Source organism: Camponotus vicinus, unplaced genomic scaffold, assembly GCF_025532165.1.
Source record: "Camponotus vicinus isolate PSW18456_S1 unplaced genomic scaffold, iyCamVici1.0 SCAF_2, whole genome shotgun sequence".
Taxonomy (NCBI): Eukaryota; Metazoa; Arthropoda; class Insecta; order Hymenoptera; family Formicidae; genus Camponotus; species Camponotus vicinus.
Window position 1 is genome coordinate 16,729,088 of NW_028141956.1, and position 22,180 is coordinate 16,751,267.

A 22,180-nucleotide genomic window follows, 5' to 3' on the forward strand; every position below is an offset into this window, starting at 1 on the left:
AACAATAATGGTGATTCGATAAGATTGAAAAAAAAAAAATCATTTGGTACAGCTGATTTTTTCAAGTATTATAATACGATAATTAGAAAGTTCTTATAATCTCAAATAATTAGACAAATTTCCCTTAGAAATTATATTATTTGCAATTATAAAACAATGCACAAATAGTGCGAGAATGATTTTGGAAGAAGTCCGAAGAAATTCTCATATCACGTGCGCGCGAAATGAGTATCGCGGGGCTGTGTAAATAAATTTTTGGCGGATCGCGTCTAGCTGGATGAAGAAGACGGGCCGGATCGCGGTCCGCGTGAGCGAGGACAGTGAGCGGCATTGTTCCAGCCGCTCGAGATGGTCGAAGAGAGTAGGGCTCTTTCTTCAAGACGCACGTCACTGACGTGGGATGCGAAACGCAGGACGCGTCTTCCATCGCGCGCGGTTACCGCTCGGCGATACGCCTCTAGTGCAGTCGGGGCACAGCAGCATCTCTCAGAAGTTACGACTCCATTAAGAGGGGGCCCGCCGATTTTTTCGAGTTCATTTCGGGCCGCATAAAACAAGCTGTTTAAAATGCACAGGCGTAGGAACGCAATTGCCGGTTCACGTTGCAGCTGTCGCGTGAACTACGGTGAAGAAGAGGTGCTAATAGAGGAGACCGCTCTAGAGACAAATTAGAGTCATGCATTGTGTCACGAACCATTACTGTGACTAATGTCACTTTCCATCGCAAAATTATCAGAAATTGCAATTCTCCTTTTTAATTAATTGAATTAATTGCAATATTAAATGTTTAATTATGATAACTTATTACTAATATATAATTATTACAAATAATATTACTAATATATAATTATTACAATAATATTACTAATACATAATATATAATTATAATTAATATAATTATATATAATTATAATATATAATATATAATTAATTGAATTAATTGCAATATTAAATGTTTAATTATGATAACTTATTACTAATATATAATTATTACAAATAATATTACTAATATATAATTATTACAATAATATTACTAATACATAATATATAATTATTACAACAATATTACTAATATATAATTATTACAATAATATTACTAATATATAATTATTACAATAATTATTACATATATTATATTATATATATAATATTATGTATATATTCTTATCACATTACTTGACTTTATTTAATTTGTAATTCAAAGAGAGAATGGAAAGAAATGTCACCGATTCACTTTAAATGGCAGATTGATCAGACGTCGTTTTTAAGTTGATATGATCGCGTTGCAACGCTTCTCTAATGGAAATTGTCATCTATGCGATGAGATCGTTAAAGGCGACCGGAATTGCAGTCCAATGCGCTGTCATTCTAACGATTAATACTTTGCGCGACCTTTTGCGGACCTTTCTCCGAGCTCTTCTGATTATTCGGTCAAGTGCTTGTTACTTAATGTTTATTCGACGTTTATGATAGTAGAAAATAGTAACGTCGGGTGTTACTTCGAACTCGCGAGAGATAGGCAAGAGTAAGCGGCGCCGTTGACGTTAATTTGCGCGTGACCTTTCAACAGCGGCCCACGTGTACAGAAACGTGCCGAGAAAAAAATCTTTTACATTAAAAAAAATAAAACTAAAAGAAGAAAAATAAAAGATTAAAACACTAGCTTTGCGCAGAGAAGATAGGAAAAAAACCTGTTTTTTTTATCGACATTTACGATAGAAAGATTAATTGTAGCGCAATACACGAGTATTGGATTTAAAATAAAATTTTAACCATTTAATGTGAAATTTACCGAATACCGATATAGCTTGCAAGAAGAAGTCGCGCGATCGAAATGTCAAGTTTGTAGAAAAAGTAGCAATGAGAAGGAATGTTAAATTGATGAGGAGAGAAAAGCTGGAGATAAGCACATTACTGGAATACAATATTTTTACTCGATGAGAGAATAGCTCCGCCGGAGAATGCAATGGGAGGAAAAGAGAAAGAGACGGGAAAGAGGACAGCATGAAGCGAAGGTGGGGCAGTTTGTCTCCTATTTACAGGACATCCGCGCCACTGGGCACCGACCGACAGTTATGACTCTCGCCCTGCTCAAACTCGCCGGTTGTTTTGCGGATCTCTCGTTGCTTTTGTTCCACGTCGCGTTGTTCCTGTTCAGTTGCCCCGTCGCCCTTTTCCTCCTCGCGTAGGGCGAGATGGTTCTTCTGCGTTCTTCTTCGACCGTTTCTTCCACAGTCTTTTCACCGCGGCTTCTTCCTTCCTCTTTCTCAGTCAGCGGACTTGATATCAACGTCGCCCTGATCTCCTGCCCCTGTTTCCACCGTTTGCGCGTGCTCCTCTTTTCTTTCAGATTCTCCTCTCCTTCTCCCTTTCGATTCGCTTCTCTCCGTCTCTTTCCGCCTCCTCCCCTTCTCGCCTTGCCCCTCTCTCCTCTTCCATGCTTCCCGCGTCCTTATATACTTCGCCCGGTAGTTGCCTTCTTCTGGTCTCTTTTTCCCGGTATCGAGCTGGTCTTTTTGCCGGCGCGGAGGCAAGTCCGGGGCTGGCTCGAGAATGGGGAGAATGGTAGGACGGGGACGAGGATGAGGATGAGAGGATGAGGCGGAGGCGCTCTCTCGCTTGAAAGGAGCCGACGTTACGTACGGTAGCCGGCCAGACTGTACCCAATTATTCCGGCGTGCTATACTAATGCCATGGACCCCCTCGACTAACCACCCCTTTCTTTCTCTTCTATCCTCATAATGCGATAGGGCCCCTGGACTTTGCCGATCGTTCGCCGGCGACTCCTTCGAGCGACGAAAGCTTCCCGATCTTCGTTCGCGATGGCATGTCACGACGAACGAGATCACTTAGTCTGAAATATCCTAAATTGGAAGATGGCGTCCTTTTTTTTACTTGCAGTTTAACAATTTGAGATAATAATTATTTTACAAAATTTAAAATTTAATTTAATTTTCATTTATAATTTTCTTCCAAAGTTATTACAATAAATCGCGAAGATATTAATTTAATTTAATTATTAATTTAAGTATTTTATTAAGTTATTAATCTAAGTATTTTATTTAATTATTCATTTAAGTATTAATTTAATTATTTTAAGTATCCTTTAAATAATTAAATTATATACATAATTTTTATCTATGCAGCATTTATCATAGTATTAAAAATATTGGACACGCAATTTTGGTAAAGATCTATTATGAAATATTTTATAATTTTTGATTAATTTCATTTTCGTATTCTCTCAATGGATTGCGTTAATGATGTTTTAATATTTAATAAAAAGTCGTAATATTTAATTAAGCCATAAATTATCATACGTCCTTCTATTTTAATTAGTTTCGTTGATGAAATTACATCTCCCAGCGGATGCGATACTTGATTGTTTCCAAGATCTTTTCCTAGAAAGATCCCATCGTTAAAAAAATATTAAATTTCCATATAGTCGTAATAAAACATACATATACATATATCGAGAGAGAAAGAGTCATGTATGAATTATTCGTGAATCACTCACTGAGAAGCCAGACGATTATCAGCGAGAAAGCCAAAGCGAGCGATAACATGACAGACTGTGTCGAATTGCTGGTCCAGTCGCTGACCCCAGTATTCCAACTATGAAAGAGTAAAACCAAGATCCTTTCTTCTCGCGCATTGACGTCCTCGATGTCCTCGATGCATAAAAAGCATACCTCGTAATAATTTCAGATAATGAATCGGCAAGGACGATACAAAGTAAAAGTGTTGGCGATATATATATATATATATATATATATATATATATATATATATGCGTTTGTGTATGTATATTATAATGTAACTTTTTTTATGAAAAAATTGCTAATAGAGAAAGAGATTAATAATAGTAGCAAAAGCTGTATGAAAGTTTAACAATTTAAAATGAAATTAAATTTTATTGCGGAAGTATTTGTATTATTGTTAAAACTAATAGTTTAATAATGTGAGTAAATAAATTAAAATAATTAAAAACAATTAAACAATAAAAAATAGCAAATAAAATAAAATATAAATTATATGTACACGATATGCTCTAATTAAATATAAATAATAATATATAAATATAAATAATTAAACGCGATACATTTTGATTTAGTTAATCTTTTATACTCGAAGAAATTTTGTCGCAAACTTGTGTCCTCTTTCCCGCTCCGAGCCTACTCCTTTTCCCTCGTGGACAGGACGATGGCATTAAGGATTGTATTAATCAGGGACTGTCAGAGCGTGATTCTTCTTCGCGACTCGCGGAAGGTGGGTGCCGAGGGGTGGCAACTCCGAGGTTCGAGGAAGAAGAATGACAGAGTGAAGAGGAAGTACGACCGGAGCTGGCAAGCTGCGAGAGAGACGCGAGTTCTGGCTACGGTTTGCTAGGGCGGATCTGCCGATGACGTCGAGAAATGACACAAAAAAATAACGGCCAGACTATCCGGCACCGAGGGAGTTATGCTTCTCTTTTGTTGCGCATGTCTAGCAACTGCTAATCGCAAAAATACTCTAAAGAGAATAAATACGATTATATCTCGTACGAATATTTCTAGAATCAGCATAATAATATAATTTTATCCGTGATATATATATATATAATGAAAGACATCGTACAATGACAATGTGACCAATCAATCACTTGTTAAAAGAAATTTTTATCCGTATAGCACAGAGAATTTTTAATTACGATGGTCATTAGCACGACGTTGTTACGGTCGCAAAAATGCGGCGCATCGAACAGTAAACAACAACAACGACTTGACGTCCTCGAGGAGCGCGTCGGCTACCTAAGTTCCGGTTAATGCTCTTATTTGAAACGCTTCTGGTCAGAGGCGGTTATAATAGTGGCGTGGCCCTTAAATGGCCCCCGTGTTCAACAGCCCTCAAGTATTTCCAATATCCTGCAGCAGAGTGAGATTCGTCTTGTCTTTTTTCCGTTCTTGCCATTTCTATTCTCTTCTCTCTATCTCTCTCTCTTTCTCTACCTCTCTCTCGTCTTGTTCCTCATCTCTCTCCTCTATCTATCTATCCGTCTATCCACGTCGCTCCCGGCTCCTCTTCGCGGTTGCCTCCTCCCAGAGTTCATTCATGCCTCCTGGTGGCGAGGACCTCATTACCTACGGTGAATGGACCTCCGTCCCTTCTCCTCGTACCGAAGGTTCGCGCCACTGCTTGAAATTCTCGTTGCTTGACGCGTCTTGATACTTCTCCCTTTCTTATTCTTTTACTTCGATCACCTGCTCCGTTTTCTAAAGATTCTTTTCGCGAGACGTGCCTGAGAGCTAAGAGACTGCTGCTTCAAAATAATGTTTCAAACATATGTGTGATTATATGATTAATTCTTTCAAATACGCTAATCGATGATGTAGACTTTGTTACGTAGTTTTGAAGCAGGTTTAAAAATTAGTTAAATTCTCTGTTTATTTGATATTTTCATTAAAAATAGATCGAAGGCTAATCAAAGAATTATTGCCACATGGTGCATCGGGGATTCATTTGTGACAGTTTAATCTCCTCTCCATAATATTGTCACGGTACGGCGGCAATAATCTGTATATCGGCGTTTTTTCTTTTTTGCATCCGGCGCGCAGGAGGTGCAATTTTGGCAGCCGCATTTTTCTTCTCGCGCGAAAGGTTAATCGAGCCCCGAGCTTTATCTGGCGCGTTCCGCACACCTGGAGGCCGCGGCCTAATGTCTACCTGTTCTGTTTTCGGGAGCCAATCATCACGTTCGCCACAGGCGCGTGCAACGATCTGTGTCCCCTTTCCTCTCGCACCTTTCCTCTCGCCCTGGCCATTTCTCTCGGCTTTCTTTCACGTCCTGATTCGGCAATGACTTTGTCAACCGTTGTCGCCGCATTTTTATATCTCTTATTCGCTGTGATCGAGGTGTGTAATATCTATAAATATTAAAAATATGACACGTCTAATTACATTATAAGGAAATTTTATCGATATACATAGAACTACTAATCGTTTGTTTATCAGATAGAGGCACGCATTTAGTTTTTCTCTCATTTTTAATTGACATATTTTTCTATCACATCGCAAAATAGATCACGTTATTAAATCCAACTTTTTTCTTTCAGTATTAATTTTAATACAAGTGTAAAAAATTGATAATCGTGTACATATAATGAGAAATGATATAAACAAAATGAATAATATTACCTGACAAAATCATAAAGCTTAACCAATGACATTTTTCAGACGGATCAAATGATAAAAAAGGTGCCAATCGGTAGTTGCGATAATGGCGGAATAATTTTTATTGCAGGAAATTGTGTAGCTCATGATCTTTGCTCTCGAGCAGGGAAAAAACTGGTCTTTGGCACGCGCGTTTGTAAAAGAAGGCCACGATTACTTGCATGGCTATCTGTCGCGATAAGCGCCATCATACATGAAGAAGTCGTCGCGTAATCGTTTGCGTAACCGGATCGTAAAAACGATAAACAAATACAACGCGATGTAAGAGAGAGGAGACAACATTCGCACCCTGCACATCTACATTTCATCAATCGCTTACCGAGTATGCTTTTTTTTCTTTGGTTATTCAACACTCAGTTTCAAGCTAGAGTTCAAAATATACGCTATATGAATTCCATCCAAAACTCCAGAGTTAAAGATAATAGCGAAGGATAAATAGAGTTAGATAAGTATATAGAGAGAGTTAAGAGTATATAGTTAAATAAGTATATAGTTAGATAAGTATATAGATAAGTATATAGTAGTTAGATAAGTGGTCAGTATAAGATTAAAATAATGTAGTGTTTGTTTGAACCCTCACTCGTATTTATTACTGATATTTTTTAAATGACTTTTCTACACTTTGTGAAGGGCGTTATCGTGGTAAGCATACTATCGCTCGTAACCTTTGGGCTTTAACCTCGGCAAACGCAGTCCCTGAAAAAAGTTATCGTGATGATTTATCTTATGATATCGGTAACGCTATAACATCCGTTTTTTGAAAAAATGTCAATATATGAAAATCAAAACTTTTCATTATTGTCATTTAAATTACTAATGTCCTTCCGGATATTTGCAATTCAATTGTAAAAGCTTTCTTTAAAAAGGTACGAGTTAAAATAAAATTGACTAACATATGAAATTTATGTAAAATAATTCAAATCCAAACATTAACTTCTTGCAACTATTTTTAGAAAAAAAAAACTATCGTTAATTGTACATATATTTAATTCAAAATACTTTTTCGGAAAATAATGTATACTATTTTTATGAATATATATACTACTTTTCATTTTAATTAAAATAAAATAAATAAAATAAAATAAATTTTGTGATACAGAAGAAAATCTATAGAAAAAAATAATTATCCGTACAACAATTGTTTCGATATTATGTAACTTCATGGGTCTTGTGCAGTCTTTCACATACGTGTTCTAGTTCCTGTGTCCAAAAGACGCGTTCGTTTAAAACGGACGAGGAACGGAAGATCGTTTATGTCTTACTCAGACATAGCCCCGGTACGTCTTCTTCGTTCGCTTTTTCATCATCTCCATCATCTACCGACCTCCCTTCAAACTCTCCTTTTTGTGCAACGGTAAAGCAGTAAAACGCATTTCATGCAACGCGCAAAAAAGAAAGCCGAAGAAAAATACCTGCGCCGAAAAGTAATGCGCCGTTAAAACTGGAAATTGTAATCAAAGCCGCGCTTCAGCGAGGATCATTAAGCGTCGTCTGAAAATTTGCATCCGATCCTCCGTTCGCCAATAATCAATCAGCTTCATCATTCACTTCCGGTTTATTAAAATGAAAACAACATGATGAGAGAAAACGTTGTACTTTCAACATTAAGTGAATTACTAATTACTGACTTGATTACACTCTAGTGAAAAAAAGTTTAAAAGATCGAATCGATGTGGATATGATTTGTATTAGTTTATTTTTATGACAAGTAAAAAATCAAAAGGTAGGATAGAACAGAGAAAAAAAGGAGCGAATGCATCTTGAATAATCTCGAGAGCACTTGTAATGTCACTAACGTGTGTGTCAGGACCTTATTAGTCAATTATCCTTTTTTCCTTCAATTATTCTTTATTATTCTTTTTTAGTAAAACAATCATTAAAGACTAAATTGGTTTACACGTTAAATATCATAATAAAATTGTCTTTTTTAATTTCCTGGCCACAGAAAACAAAATTAATTTAGAATACCAATATTTTGTTGTTTTCCTTTTTTTCATTTTACATGCTACACGTCTTCTTTTCCTCCTTTTCCTTTTGTTACCATAACAATTAAAAGCTATTAAGTGCATAACGCATAAAGAAACATTTAAGAAGGATAATTATATAGTTAACAATAAAGAAAGAAAAGAAAAAGGAAGAAATATCAAAGATTCTAAATTGTAAATTTAGAAATTGTTTTTGTTGATTCTAATTTGTGAATTTTCCATTTGCTGGAAAATCACAATATCTGAATGTTGTTTTTTATATATCATTAGATCTATTTTTCATTTTTATCCTATCTCAAATTAAATACGTATCGACGGATATTTAGAAAATTGTCTCGGTATATAATAACATGTGCATGTAGCACCTGTACTATGTGATTATGTAAATTAGGGGAATCACGACTTTGCCACCTTCGGCCGAGTCACGCTCGCGATGTTTGCACGGATAGGAGCGCGATGATTAAGTTGATTTATCGAGTCAGCAGTATTTTTGTCTCATCTAACTTAACGAGATTCAAATGTGACGTTACAGTTAAAGATCACTGTATTACATAACACTGAGAATGTACGCGTATCTTTCCGATGATTTTGTGATCGTATCTGTCGAGGCGACGCGCAATTAGGCGCACTGTAACGTTGGTCGCGATGCATAATTAATTTATGCTAAAATGGAAACGCAGTCACATTTCGCGATATCGACTATGTTTTAAAAAGACGCACCAGATAAATGGCATATGCAACAGGTGATAATGCATCTCCAAACGATAAATCGCGCATTTTCTTGCGGCTATCTTGAGAATTTATGCATATATTGCAATTTATGTATAATTTTTTTTTTTTATTAAATACATGAAATTTTTTAAATGCACGAGATAAAAAATTATTGCATATATATAGTACAGTTTATTAAAGAAATGTAGTTATATACAATTAGATTCTTTTTTATATGTTTTCATTTATTATTAGAATTGTACAGTTAAAAGAAGCAAAAAAAATTCGGTACAAACAGATACAAATTACTCCCGCATACCACGATACGCTACACACACCCGTGACCGACGCGATGTCATTTTCTCTCTCTTGGCACAAAGGATACTTAATACTTTCACCGTTCAGAATCCCCCGTGGCGTTCCGACAACGAGCGTCGCTGAAACGACCGGTAGTGGATATCGCGTGCACGCTCTAGGCGGGTTCCAAACCCCAAGGCGATCACCGCGAGGTCCGAGGATTCAGCTGTTACCAAGAAAATCTCTTGCTACGATGCGCGGAGCGACGTGCTGTCCGGATAATCAAATCGCGGCAGCTTCGCAGCGACGTTGATTCGCGATTCCACTCGCTCGATTTATTTTAGATAGGACTAGTATCGAAGAAATATTATCATCTCTAAAAGGGATATATATCTTTCGTAACATCTTGCGACTAAAAAAAAAATTAATACTCGAAATATTTGAATATGTAAAGAATTTATATAGAAATAATTGGACGATATTTTAACCGATAAGCTACGCGATGCATGATTGATTGAAAAATCGAATTTTTACCTTGGAGCAAAAAAATATTTAGAATATTCATCAGCGCTTTTTCTTACGCGATGCATTTTAATTTCTCGAGGCGCACTTAAATTTCTTTTTACTTAATTACTTCGAAGTACACCTTTTATTATCATCTATAGAAATATATAACACCTTCAACGCAAATTATCGATGTATAAAGGCGCTTTTAGTCATGCCGTTGGCAGGTGAGTGACTCCCCTCGTTAGGTAAAACGCGCGGATCTCGATCGAAATCGCGATCACGATCACGATCACGATCACGATCTCGGGGTGTTCTTGGTGGCCATTGCCTCTCGGTGGCACGGCAGACCTTACCCCTCGAATAATGCGGGGCTACGCCCACGTGCACCACGCCTTCGTCCTTTTTTTGCGGTTTAATTAGGAATACGGAGCGCAATTACGGGAACCACACCCCCGCCGGTTAGATCGTCAGTCGTTATCCCGATTTAATGTATCAACGTCTCGGGCAGGCTTAACGCGACTTTATAAGCCCGAGGGGGTCATATGTAAATCTGAAACGCTCCCGTGCGTTATCATACATGCATTTTTATGCGTACTCGACGCAGCAAAAAACGCTGCGACAAAAATTCTAATCATAAAACGTATATTATGGCGTTTACTTACATTGTATAGCAATAGTAGGTAAAAAAAAAACAATATATAACAGCAATACATATCACATAGATGGAATAACATTTTTTTAATAATAGAATGCAAAGAGAAAATGTATGATTTATTAAAATAATTTAATATAATATAATAATTAATAAAGTAATTAATTATATAATATAATGTAATGTAATATAATAATTAATAAAATAATAAATTTAATAATTAATAAAATAATAAAATAATATAATATAATAAAATAATATAATAATTTTAAGTAACTCTTGCTATTTACATGTATTATGTCACTAACTTACTGTCATTTGATGTAATTTTTTACATGACATATTACAGCCATCATGATATACTAGCGATTGTAATAGCGAAAGCGTTGCAGATGCAATTACGAAACTTGCAGAAATATTGTGGAACAATTACGCCCGCCTTCATTAATTATTTTTCTTCGATTTGATCTCGCCCGATGCGATTTATCAGTACTTGCGATAAATTTCGCGTCGAGTCGTGCATTTATGCGTTGCGTACGCGACCAAAGATATACCACCGACATAGGCAGTAATTATATTCTGCGAAGCGACCCCTCCACGGCAGCCGCAGCAAAGGGTGGCTGTCAGGGGCGACCGTCGTGCAGACGCCACCCTCTGTCGCGGCCGGAAGTGACGCACATCTATCTTGTCTCTGCGTTTCAATCGTGCGCTTCCGTCTTACAGCGAAGCGGGAAAGGCGAAGGGAGCATCTTTTGGCACTATCGTTCCTCGTTAGGGAAAAAATAGTAACATTATTAAAGTCGAATTGAGTTTTACATAGATCGTAATTGTGTTATTCGTTCATTTCGTGAATTCCACTCGTAAAATCGTGATCAGCACCATTCAATAGAACGAAATATATGGGATATTCTAATATTATTTTTTTTCTTCAAAAAAGATTTAAAATCGATTTCTTTTTTAGCGATTCTTAGATGAAAGAGCATGGAAATCTTTTAATGAAATACATTCTGAATTAAAATTCTTAATTGCTTACCAGTTGCATCTGCGATTTAAATTTTTAAAACTTAATACAGAATTTTTGAAAATCTTTTTAATATCGATTGAATTAATCGTTAATATTTTATTATTAATTGATCAAATAAAAAATATAATAGTAGTTTTAAATGTAAAGTGAACAAGTCATTATAATGTTAGTTGAATGTTCTGAACAATCTCGGGACTTTAAATACAATTTTTCTGTTAATTGTCGAGAAACTGGGACGCGATTGTTTTGCTGAATGAATTAATTTCGGACATTGCGTCCCCCGTTCTTGCCGGACGATTCAATTAAGTCGCCGATAAAACCGTGTTCAGTTTACAGAAAAAAGACGGGCTCGGGCATGGTAATTGGGCTAAACGCGCGTACGCCGAATTTCGGCAGTTAATGGAGATTTATTATACCTATAAGCAAGCGTGTAGAGAGAGAACAGGCCGATGCTACGACTGCAGCTGCAGTGACGCGACGCGACGCGACGCGACTTTCGCGCCGCTAGAAGCAGCTTCCGTCGTGTTCGCATATACGTTATAGCACATTGCGGAATTCTCAACAATGGGACAGGTGCTACGATGATACTTATCGCGAGACGTTTCGATATTCTTTTTTTTTCTCTTACCTACTATAAGGTATCCTCGATAGGGAAATGCATTTCCTGTGGGGTTGTTGCATCGTTATAATTTTACCTTTTTGCTGAAATAACACTTATTATTTGCACAATTCAATGTTCCATACAATTCGCGACTGGCGTATTATATTTGATTAATCTGATAATTGAACTATCTATTCGGTGATCTTTCCTTTTATTACGAAGTTACGTTGCTAACGTAAGGCGTGTGTAGAGACGTGACGAATTAGGCGGAAAGATGGTACGGTAGTTATTTAAATAATTGACAATGTTTACGAACCGTTCGTGATTTGGCCCTCCACGTAAAAGGGAATCGAATTAAATGCGGACGTATGGTGAATAATTAATCGGTAGACGCTTACTTAAACTCTCGTCGGCGAAAAGAGGGCTCTTCCCATTATCAGCGATGCCTATCGATCGTCGAATTACACGTCTTTACGTGCTATATATTCCCTCCACTTTTATCGTTCATCAAACATGTTAAATAAAATTGAATAAAACATATTAATTAGGCAGATTGTTTTTTATATTTTTTTTATATTTTATTAATTTTATATGTTTTTTATATTCTACAAAATTACGAATCGAATTTCAGCTACACAGAAAAAAAGGACATTCTTGTTTTGAAAATATCTGTAGTTTTAACATGGAAATCTTGGAAGATTATATTGCGTTAATTAAAGAAAAATATAATTGCTGGAATAATTGCTTGCTTGAATGAAGTCATTTTATATAGTTCAATCAAGAAAAACATATTCTTATGATTTAAGATTTAATTTACTTGAATAGGAAAGGAAATGATGTTAGATAGAAAGTAACATTTTTAAATCAAAGATTATAATTTTCTTAAAGTAGAATTAAATAATTATATGTTCTTGAGATGACAATTACAATATTGAAATAAGACTATGATATTGTTGAAATTTAAAATTATTAAATTCTTCTAAGAAGATTATAGATTGGTGCGTATATACGAAACAACGAACGCGTTAATTTAAACATATAAGTTTTTATTTTTCTTCTGTGTACGAGAAATTTTGCGGAGAAGAGAGACTAGAATTTTTATTTAAAGAAACGCCATATACATTTTTTCGCTTGCCATATAAATTGTATAATGTAGTATACAAACACTTTATGTACGCGAAACATTAAAATGTTCGATAGCTTCAAACTTGTCAACGGCCAGAGCGATTTCTCGAGCGATCAAGCGCGTCAGGGAACGTCGAAGAGTAAAAATGTAACCGTGCCGTCGTTGACCTCCACCGAAATTTTGTTCCCTCAATAATTCACGACTCTCTTTGACACGCGAGAGGCGTAACGATATCGTTATCTTCTCCGCGATTAAGCCGTCTCTTTGTCCGCTCTCTATCTCCCTCCGAGAGCGAAAGCTGCTGGAGAAAAGTGGCTCAGCCGGATGAAACGGAAGAAAGAGGAAAGAAAGAGAGAGGGTAAAGTAGAGAAAGAAACTATATCATCCGCGTACCGGTCGACATAGTCTTTTCTCTCTCTCTCTCTCTCTTTCTCTCTCTCTCTCTCTTTTCTTCTCGTCTAATGGTTTAGGAGTCGTTCCGGACATTAGCTTCTGCACTAGCGCGCGGAGGGAATCTCGTCGTCGTCGTGTTCATCTCTTCTTTTTCTTATTCCGCGTCTCTTCCTTCTCTTCGCTCTCCGGCTTCTCGTTTCGCCTCCCTCTTCTCGTTCAGAAGCTCTCTCGGGCTGCTCTTCCCCCTCGCTGCCCTTTGAAAAATGACCCGCGTCCTCCCGGAGAAATAAGAGTGTCATCATCATTAGCCCGCCGAGTTACACGACGGACCTTACGCACACGCGTACGTACGTGCGTGCGTGCGTGCGTGCGTGCGTGCGTGCATGCGTGCGTGCGTTGCACATCCGTGACAATGGGCACGAGGCCTCTGCTCTATCGCAATCAGGATTTTTAGAGTAATCTGTTGCAAAATGTATATCATTTTTAGGAGAGACTTGGAAATTAAATAATCATTTTGATTAGAACTTCGAGTTATTTTTTAATTTTATTCATTTCAATTTTCAACGCTACATATGTGAGAAAGCATATATTATAATAAACACGCACATATGCACATCTACATATATCGATTTCTCATTAGAAAAAAAATACTCCCGACTGCTGCCAATAAAAAGTATACATTTAAATAATTACAAAATAAAAAAGTAATTAATAAATTAAATAAAAAATAATAAGTATAAAATAAAAAAAAACAAAAATGAACAACAAATAAAAATCTAAAATAAAAAAAAATTAATTAAGTAAAAAGATATTGATATCACATTTTCGCATGACTGTATTATTGAGTTTTCCATTTACTTTAAATTATTCAAGGCAATCTTTGATAATCAAGAAACGGAAGTGAGTTCTCTCAACAGTCTTTCTCGTATAAACGATAATCTGTTACTGTAATTTACGATTTTCGTAATGTTGTCGCAAATCAGCGTTATAGCACAGGATGTAGCAATGATTGCGATGTGTCAATCATACCTGCGCGATTTGCCATTTATCGGAGCCGTTTCAAAATGTAAAATTAAATCAGTAGAATTAAATTTAGTCACTTCGAAGCGGTTCGAATTCGAATGTTACTTTTGCACTTTGGAACTTAAAATTCCATTGCTGCATCATTCATGAGATAAATTTATTGAATTATTATCATTATCATTTTCTCGTATTTGAACGTTTATTTATTTTATTATTAAAAAAAAATTCAATTTTAAACATTTTCTACAAATTATAGCTAAAACTGCATAATAATTTAGTATTATAGCGATTTAATCGTTTTCATGATTAATTTTTTGTTTTAATGAATAAGTAAAATTTATAAAAAAGAGATTTTTATACATGTATTTTAACATGTATTAATATGCATCGCGAAATACTACACATGTATGTATGAGTAATCTGTGAGAGGAAAGAAAAAAAGAGAAAAAAATTAACTTTTTAAATGTAAGATCTTTAGTCATCTTGCATCGAATATTTTAAATTTAATATGAATTTAAATGCAATATTTTAAATGTAATCTTAGGAAGGATTATATTAAAATGTTATTACTTTGCATGTGTATATTTGTCTTTTACATTAATTCTTGACTTATTAAATCATTTTGTTTTGTATTTTAATGTAAAATTATAAATTTTTATATAAAATCATTTTTTTAAAATATTTTTTCTCTCTTTCTCTCTCTTTTTATCTTTATAAATGTAATATTTATAAAGTTTTATCCCCTTAATCTTGCAATGTCATATATTTTTCTAATCTTTACTCTTAAAAAGATTATTTCGATCATATCTCATCATCTTCATCAATTTCTATGCGATATTTTGGAAATCGATAGTACTTTTATATATTAAATATCGATTTATTAGTTTGAAAAGATCGGAAAGACTCTTCAGTATTCATAGATCTAACAATTTTCACAGCGAGCAATCATGATAGAAGAGTTGAAAAGAGAAGAGAACGATTGCTAGACGATGATGCGACGCGACGGAAGAAGGTTTCTCCTCGCGGTTAGACTAGTGAGCACATTGTGGGCTCTTTCTCTCTTCTCGCATCGGTATTTCTACGACTAGTAGCCGAGCTTTGACGAGAGATTGATGCTCGTTCTGTGAGACGAATCAGCGCGCGCTACCGACGAAGAGCGACGATCCGTTAGAGGATCTCGTGAGAGGACAAGAGAGGCCAGACTCCGGATCGTTGGCTCTGACGTAGATCGAGATGAGTGTAAAGGACAAAATGGGAGAGACAAAGAGAGAACCGGAATTATGCGTTTTCCTCCGTCCTCTCTCGTCGACAATTCTGGTAGCGAGAGGGAAAGGCGAAAGAGAGAAGAGAAGGAAGAACGAAGAAGAAAGGGCGACCGCTGGCAAAAAGAAAGAAGGTGAAGCGCATCGCGGGGACAAAAGGCACCGCCGCGGAATTTTGAACGTCGGCTCCTTCGGCCTCCTTTTAACGGAGATTCGCGCGCGCGAGGGGGATCCAAGACTGCCCGGTCGGCGGAGGGTCCGATCTCTGTAAAAACCGAAAATATTTTTCCTTCCGTATACGCGCACGCGAGAGACTCGCGTGCTACGCCTTTACTCTGTGACGTTCTCGCGTTGTCCAATTTTGATCGAACCGATCTCTAACAATGAAATATAACGAGAACTTGAACTCTCTCTTCGCGGTTTGTGAAAGAACAAGATGAAACGAATTATGAAATGAATATAATGCAAATAAATATTGCGCGATGCACATATTTTTTTATCTTGTTTTTATAACATGATGTTGATTTAACGATTTTCTATTATATCAGCGAATTGCTTTTTATGAGTGCAATGCTTTAAAAGTATAACTTTATTTAACATTTATTGCATATTTTTTCCTATCTAAAACTATTAGTTTTTCTCTCTTAATCTTCAAGAGGAAGTTACATCAGTATTTATATCAGTGTTTATATAAGATATTGCTAATCGATGTTAACTTGCGTTTGTCCGAGAAAGTTTGTCCTGAGGAAAGACTCGAGTGGCAACGACACGATAGATCTTATCAGCCATTCGATCTTCGATCTTGAATTTAGCGAGAGAAGCCGCTTCGCAGTCGTTTATGCCGCGGGGGATGCCATTAATCGTGCGATTCTCCCCTAAATCTCCTATCGCGTGCTCCGAGAGACGGTGAACGTGTCTCCATCCGGAGAGATTCTTGGGTAGAAATGAAAGAGAGAGAAAGAGATGCGGGGAGGTGGATAGAGGACACTTCTTCCGGAAACCGGAAGCTGGCGCGACTTAAAGACGCGTGCACGTACTGAAATCATGCGTAAGTCGAAATTTCTTAGGATAAATCTGATTGGATGTGCGATTTAATCACGTGCAAGACGCCCCTGCACATTTCCATGATTAATTAGATTAAATTGTGAATATGTTTGCATATTGATCTCGAAACAAGAGAGAATTTCGCGTTTTCTCTTGTTAATGTCACTTACTTTTCAATCATAATTGTTGATGTTACATATGCAATTATTGAAGAAATAAACAATTAGCGACCAACAGCACTTATATTTAATTTATATATTTTCTTTTTTTTTTTTTGAACGATATAATTATCAATTTAGTCGTGATTTTTTTTCTTTATATTTTTACGCTATCTTAGATTTTCATTAGATCGTAAGAAAAAGATCGTTTCTCGAAATCCTAATTGCATACATATTTTTTGCAAATGGTAATTAAAAATCACATAATCACTTTCTACATGATAGGTTTTCAAACGATTAATAATAAAAATAATGTAATTTTTACTCATACGCAATAAGATTATCAAACACATATTCTCTTTGCAATAAATAATAATTTCACGTAACTGATCACGAGCTTTAATCACACAGTAAAAATTAATTTAAACGTAATTTCTCTTAATAACGTAATCTCTCTTCTGATTAATAATCTCTTGCATTGCTTGAATTCTCTTAAATTGCATATAAATTCTTAAAATTTATATAACGTTTTTTGAAAAAAATAATATATTTGTAAAAAAGTAATATATCTGTATTTATATAAATTTCAAAAATTTATAGATGACATCAGAAACTTATACAAACTGACATCAATTTTATATACATGTGTATGTGTGTGCATATATGTATAAAATATGAAAAGTCTGGGTAACTCTATAAAATATGACTCTCGTAATCTTTTTATTACTAAATGCTTTGTAATTCAGGGATATACATCATTCCGCAAAAAATATTCGCACATTAAATATCTCACTCCTTTTTAGTCATGTATAACGTCGTGTATAAACTATATCGGCGATACGGCTTTATACATGACTAAAAAGAAATGAGATGTTTAATATTTTTATACGTGAAAATACATTGTCGGTACAACTTTCTGGCATGTAGCCGGATATCGTTGTTTGGAGACGTTTTTGGCTTTGCCGATTTTTTGCTCGGTTTGCGCTTATATGAAAAAATTAACCGCTCTAATAAGCATGGTCTTTCTACAGCAGACGCTAATTAAATTTTACATGACTTTATGCATTTTAAGATTTTAGCATATCCTCACGAAAATCAATTTCCGATGATTGCTTTTATAGTAATTATTAGAATTTTGATTAATTTTCTTATCAATTATTATTTATATGCGCTTGCATTATTAATATTTAATATTATTTAAATTATATAATATTCGCAAGATATTTTTGCAATCACCTTCACCTTTTGCGAGCGAAGTGTTTAATAGAATATTCTTTTTTTGCCAAGCAGAATATTCTTTTTTTGTCAAACAGAATATTCTTTTAAAATGTCTGCATTTGCAAAAAAAATTTTTAAAAAAGTTGTACATATTACGTAAATGTAAATTTCTGCACGAGAAAAGACGGTTCGATAATTTATTGTAATGATAAGTTGCCTTGTGTTTATTAATTAGTATGAATACATACAATTTATTTTAAATATCTCGTATAATTTTGATAGACGTAAAGATTTTAAATTATGATTTTAAATTATAATAGAGCTCACAAAAATAACTCCCTTATCTACTCATCTGCTTTAAAAGATAGCAAAAATGTTTCTATATTTTATGTTGAATCTCATCTATTAAAGATATGAAATATTTCAATCATGAAAATAGGAACAAAGTTATAATAATAGATTTACGTTTAATTTTTCTTTGCGTTTTATCAAACATCTAAAATTGATAAAATCTCACAAAGAAAACGCATTTATTATATTTAGCTGGATCACTGTTTAGAGATAAATAATAAATAATAGAAGTTAATAAAGATTGAAACGACAATTCTTTTTTGTAACGAATTAGAAAGTAAAAGTGCAATGATTATCGGTGCAGCAATGTGAATATTATATTATACAAAGTGTTCTTTCCTCTTGTCGATCCACGGAGCAAATTTTACCGCCACGCGATGTAGAAGGTTCCAATTTACCCCCGAGATTTTGGGCGGGTAGTCAACCCTTATCCGCGGTGGATAAAACAGGGAACGTCGAGAGGTCCTAGCACGAACGAAGGAGAGTATCCGGCCTCGAATTACCAACCCCTAACGCGAGGGATGCTCAACCCCGAACTCGAGTATCGCCCGAACCATCCGAGGGAACAAATTTCGTGACGCGACCGCGCGTCGGTTAGAATGTCCGATTATCATGGAAAACGCGCCACAAAACAGGGGAGACCTGTTTTACTGTTGAGGGAGCTTTTGCCGAAATCCGTACGCATCTTTCGATACATTTGTGCTGAATTCTTCGGTATCTATCGTGGCGCAATTGAATTTAAAAGCGTATAGACATAAATTCTTAAGTCAGTGCAAGTCAAATATATTTTACGATAATTATAAAAAGTGTAATATAAATAAACTGATTAATTTATTCAATATTTAATTTATAAGCTCTGTTTTAAATGACACGCAAAATAATTTCGATGAAAAATTAATGAGGAGGAGATATATTAAAAATGAATATTGAAAATATTTGTAAATTCTATGAATGCTAGAAATAGTAAAAGAGAGAAAGAGAGAGGCGGGAGAGAAAGATTAAGTAACAATTAAACGTATCGGACAGTTGCTCTTGGTGTATGCAGTTTCACGATTCTTTCGTAAACCGAGAAAATCTGAATTTTGCCGCCTGTCGAACGACTACGATCAATTATTCGAGATTGTAATGTAACATAAAGCATTTTGTTTACTTTTTCATTATTAAAACCCGATCGTTCGCTTATACAGTCAACAGATCGCAACAGGTAATCGTTTAATATTCTCTCTCTTTTTTTATCCAGAAAAACAACGACTGGTTGCGATCCGCGGACCGTTTCGACGCACTCTCTCAATTACTTTTATTTGACAATCCGAACGCTTGTTTTCCCCCTTGTAGCGTTTGCGCTGCAACAGGTTGCAAAAAAGGATGACAGAGATAATTTTTTTTCGGTCCGAAAATAAAAATAATACCCAGGTGTGATATATGATCGTGTTTTAAATGCTTCTGTCTCTACTAGCATCGTTACCCGTTGCCAAAAAACGGCCGTTTACGTTATCGGGATTAATGCGTCTGCCTCAAAAATAGCAAGTTTGATTCACTCAACTATTTCGACCGACACGTGAATATCGATTATTTCTACAAGATTCAATATCGATTCGATATCAGATGCAACATCGACCCTTTACAAAATATTAACTCTTTTCTATTCATTAGCGAGATGGTTATACAATTTATTATGGAAGAAAGTATCGCATTAATCGCATTTACTGATTCCTCGATTAATTACTAACTCATTATGACACTGAAATAGAGAGGAAAAGTGTATGTTCGGTAAAAGTATTTTATCGGGCGCTCTTGAGGCTCTTACTCGTTTAGAATTCCGGGACACCTAGAGTTACCATGTTTACGCAACAGGTGAATCTCGCGTCGTGCATGCCACTATTAACAAAATCTACGCTAACGAGACGTTGACGCTTCCCGCCGTTTCATCGTAATTAGCAGCGATGCGCTTTTCGAGCGACTTCGATCCCGCTTCTCGCAACCACCAGCTTGTCGTTAGAGTAACGCGATATCCGAGGGATGCTCCTCTCTAACTCTAACATTTCACGAATTATTCCGATAATCATAGACGTATACACATACATGACAAACACACATACAAACAGACATACACACACATAACGAACACAAACACACGTGCTCGTAAAATATATAGTATCGAATTTGAAGCGGCCATACATATATCGCGTTCGTTCCTTTTACGGTTCTCGCCGAATCATTAAGAAGGTATTAATTACGAATATAGATGCAATATCAAGTCCGCAAATCGACAATATATCATATTTTCAATTTTTTTTCTCGAGAAATAGCGCCTGTAAAAATGATAATCCATTAAGAGCCATTCGCGGAATTTCCTTGTAGATGATTTTTTTATAAATATTATTCCATTAGCCAGAATAAGATGTTATCGATTAAAAAATAACATGTACATTAATTATTTGCAAATTGTTACGTATAATATTCTGACTCAAAATCCTCTTGAAATTTTTTTACTAAAAATATCCATTTTGGATTTTAAATAATTATGAAAAAAACTAATTATTAAATTTTTATATTTATATACAAATATTTTTGAATAATAAGGCTATTGGTGTTATTTTTTTATAAATTATAATATATCTATAGATTATTTTGCTATAGATTATAAATTCTAAATCTAAGCAATAATTAAATTTGTTTGAAAAAGATTAAAATATTTGTTATAAACGATATGATTAGCAATGTTTTGAATTCAGCGATCAATTTCTGACATACAATACAACAAACGAAAAAAAAGAAAAATGCCGATATGATTGATGAAACGCTATTTTCCATCCATACAACAATTTTTATTGTAGTTTTAATTGTAGTTTTACACCTGTCTTGTTTTGTGACTGCAAAAAGGCACAAAACAAATTTGGTTTTACTTTCGGCCGATGTTTTTGTTTCGAAATTTGCAAGCCCTGCGTTTGCCATAGGAGCAAGATATAACGATGATGACGGGAAAGGAAAACGGGGTGGAAAAAATACAGATCGACATGCCGCGGGCGGGGGTGGCGGCGGGGGTAGTATATTTTTTCTGAAAACACTGCTGGCACCTCGTCTCGCCATCGTCGCCCGCGAGAAGAATGGAAAAACAATATTTTGCCGTTTCGCCCCGAGTTCTCCGCGCTCGCTCTCCTTTATTGCCTTTTTTCTTGTTTTTTGCTATTACGTAGTCTGATATAACCTGACGAAACTCGAGACGCGCAAGATTACCAGAAAAATCAGTGAATATGCCAATGAGACTCTTTCAAGACCTTGATAAATTGTTGATTATTAAACATGATTTTTTTATATATTTTTTATATATTATTATACATATATTGGAAATTAAAATTAACACGAGACTTTAAAGGTTAAATTTTGATTTTATTATAATACCCTCTTTTTATCTAATTTATATTATTTAATTGTTTTATAAAAATTTCGGCAAATATTTGTCATACGTACGCTATTTTTCAATATTTTTTTTTCATGCTTTTCAAGTGTCAGAAAATTATCGAAGACGAGATATTTTTATTTTATCGCACTGTGATTTGCAGAAACTTAACCGTATATTGAATTCTTAATGCAATCCACGTGTTCATCTTCGTAGTG

The 22,180-nt window shown here is 35.2% G+C and overlaps 1 protein-coding gene and 1 long non-coding RNA gene across 2 annotated transcripts in view; one reads left to right on the forward strand and one right to left on the reverse strand.

Moving 5' to 3' along the window:
* LOC145967589 (zinc finger protein rotund) overlaps nucleotides 1–22,180 on the forward strand; it is a 149,398-nt gene that overhangs the window by 18,508 nt on the left and 108,710 nt on the right. The window lies entirely within an intron of this gene.
* On the reverse strand, nucleotides 3,261–6,433 carry LOC145966654 (uncharacterized). The gene is made up of 4 exons (XR_014437117.1): nucleotides 6,175–6,433; nucleotides 5,704–5,903; nucleotides 3,518–3,692; nucleotides 3,261–3,401 (listed from the first exon to the last, which is right to left on the reverse strand). It is a non-coding gene; the product is annotated as an uncharacterized LOC145966654 (long non-coding RNA).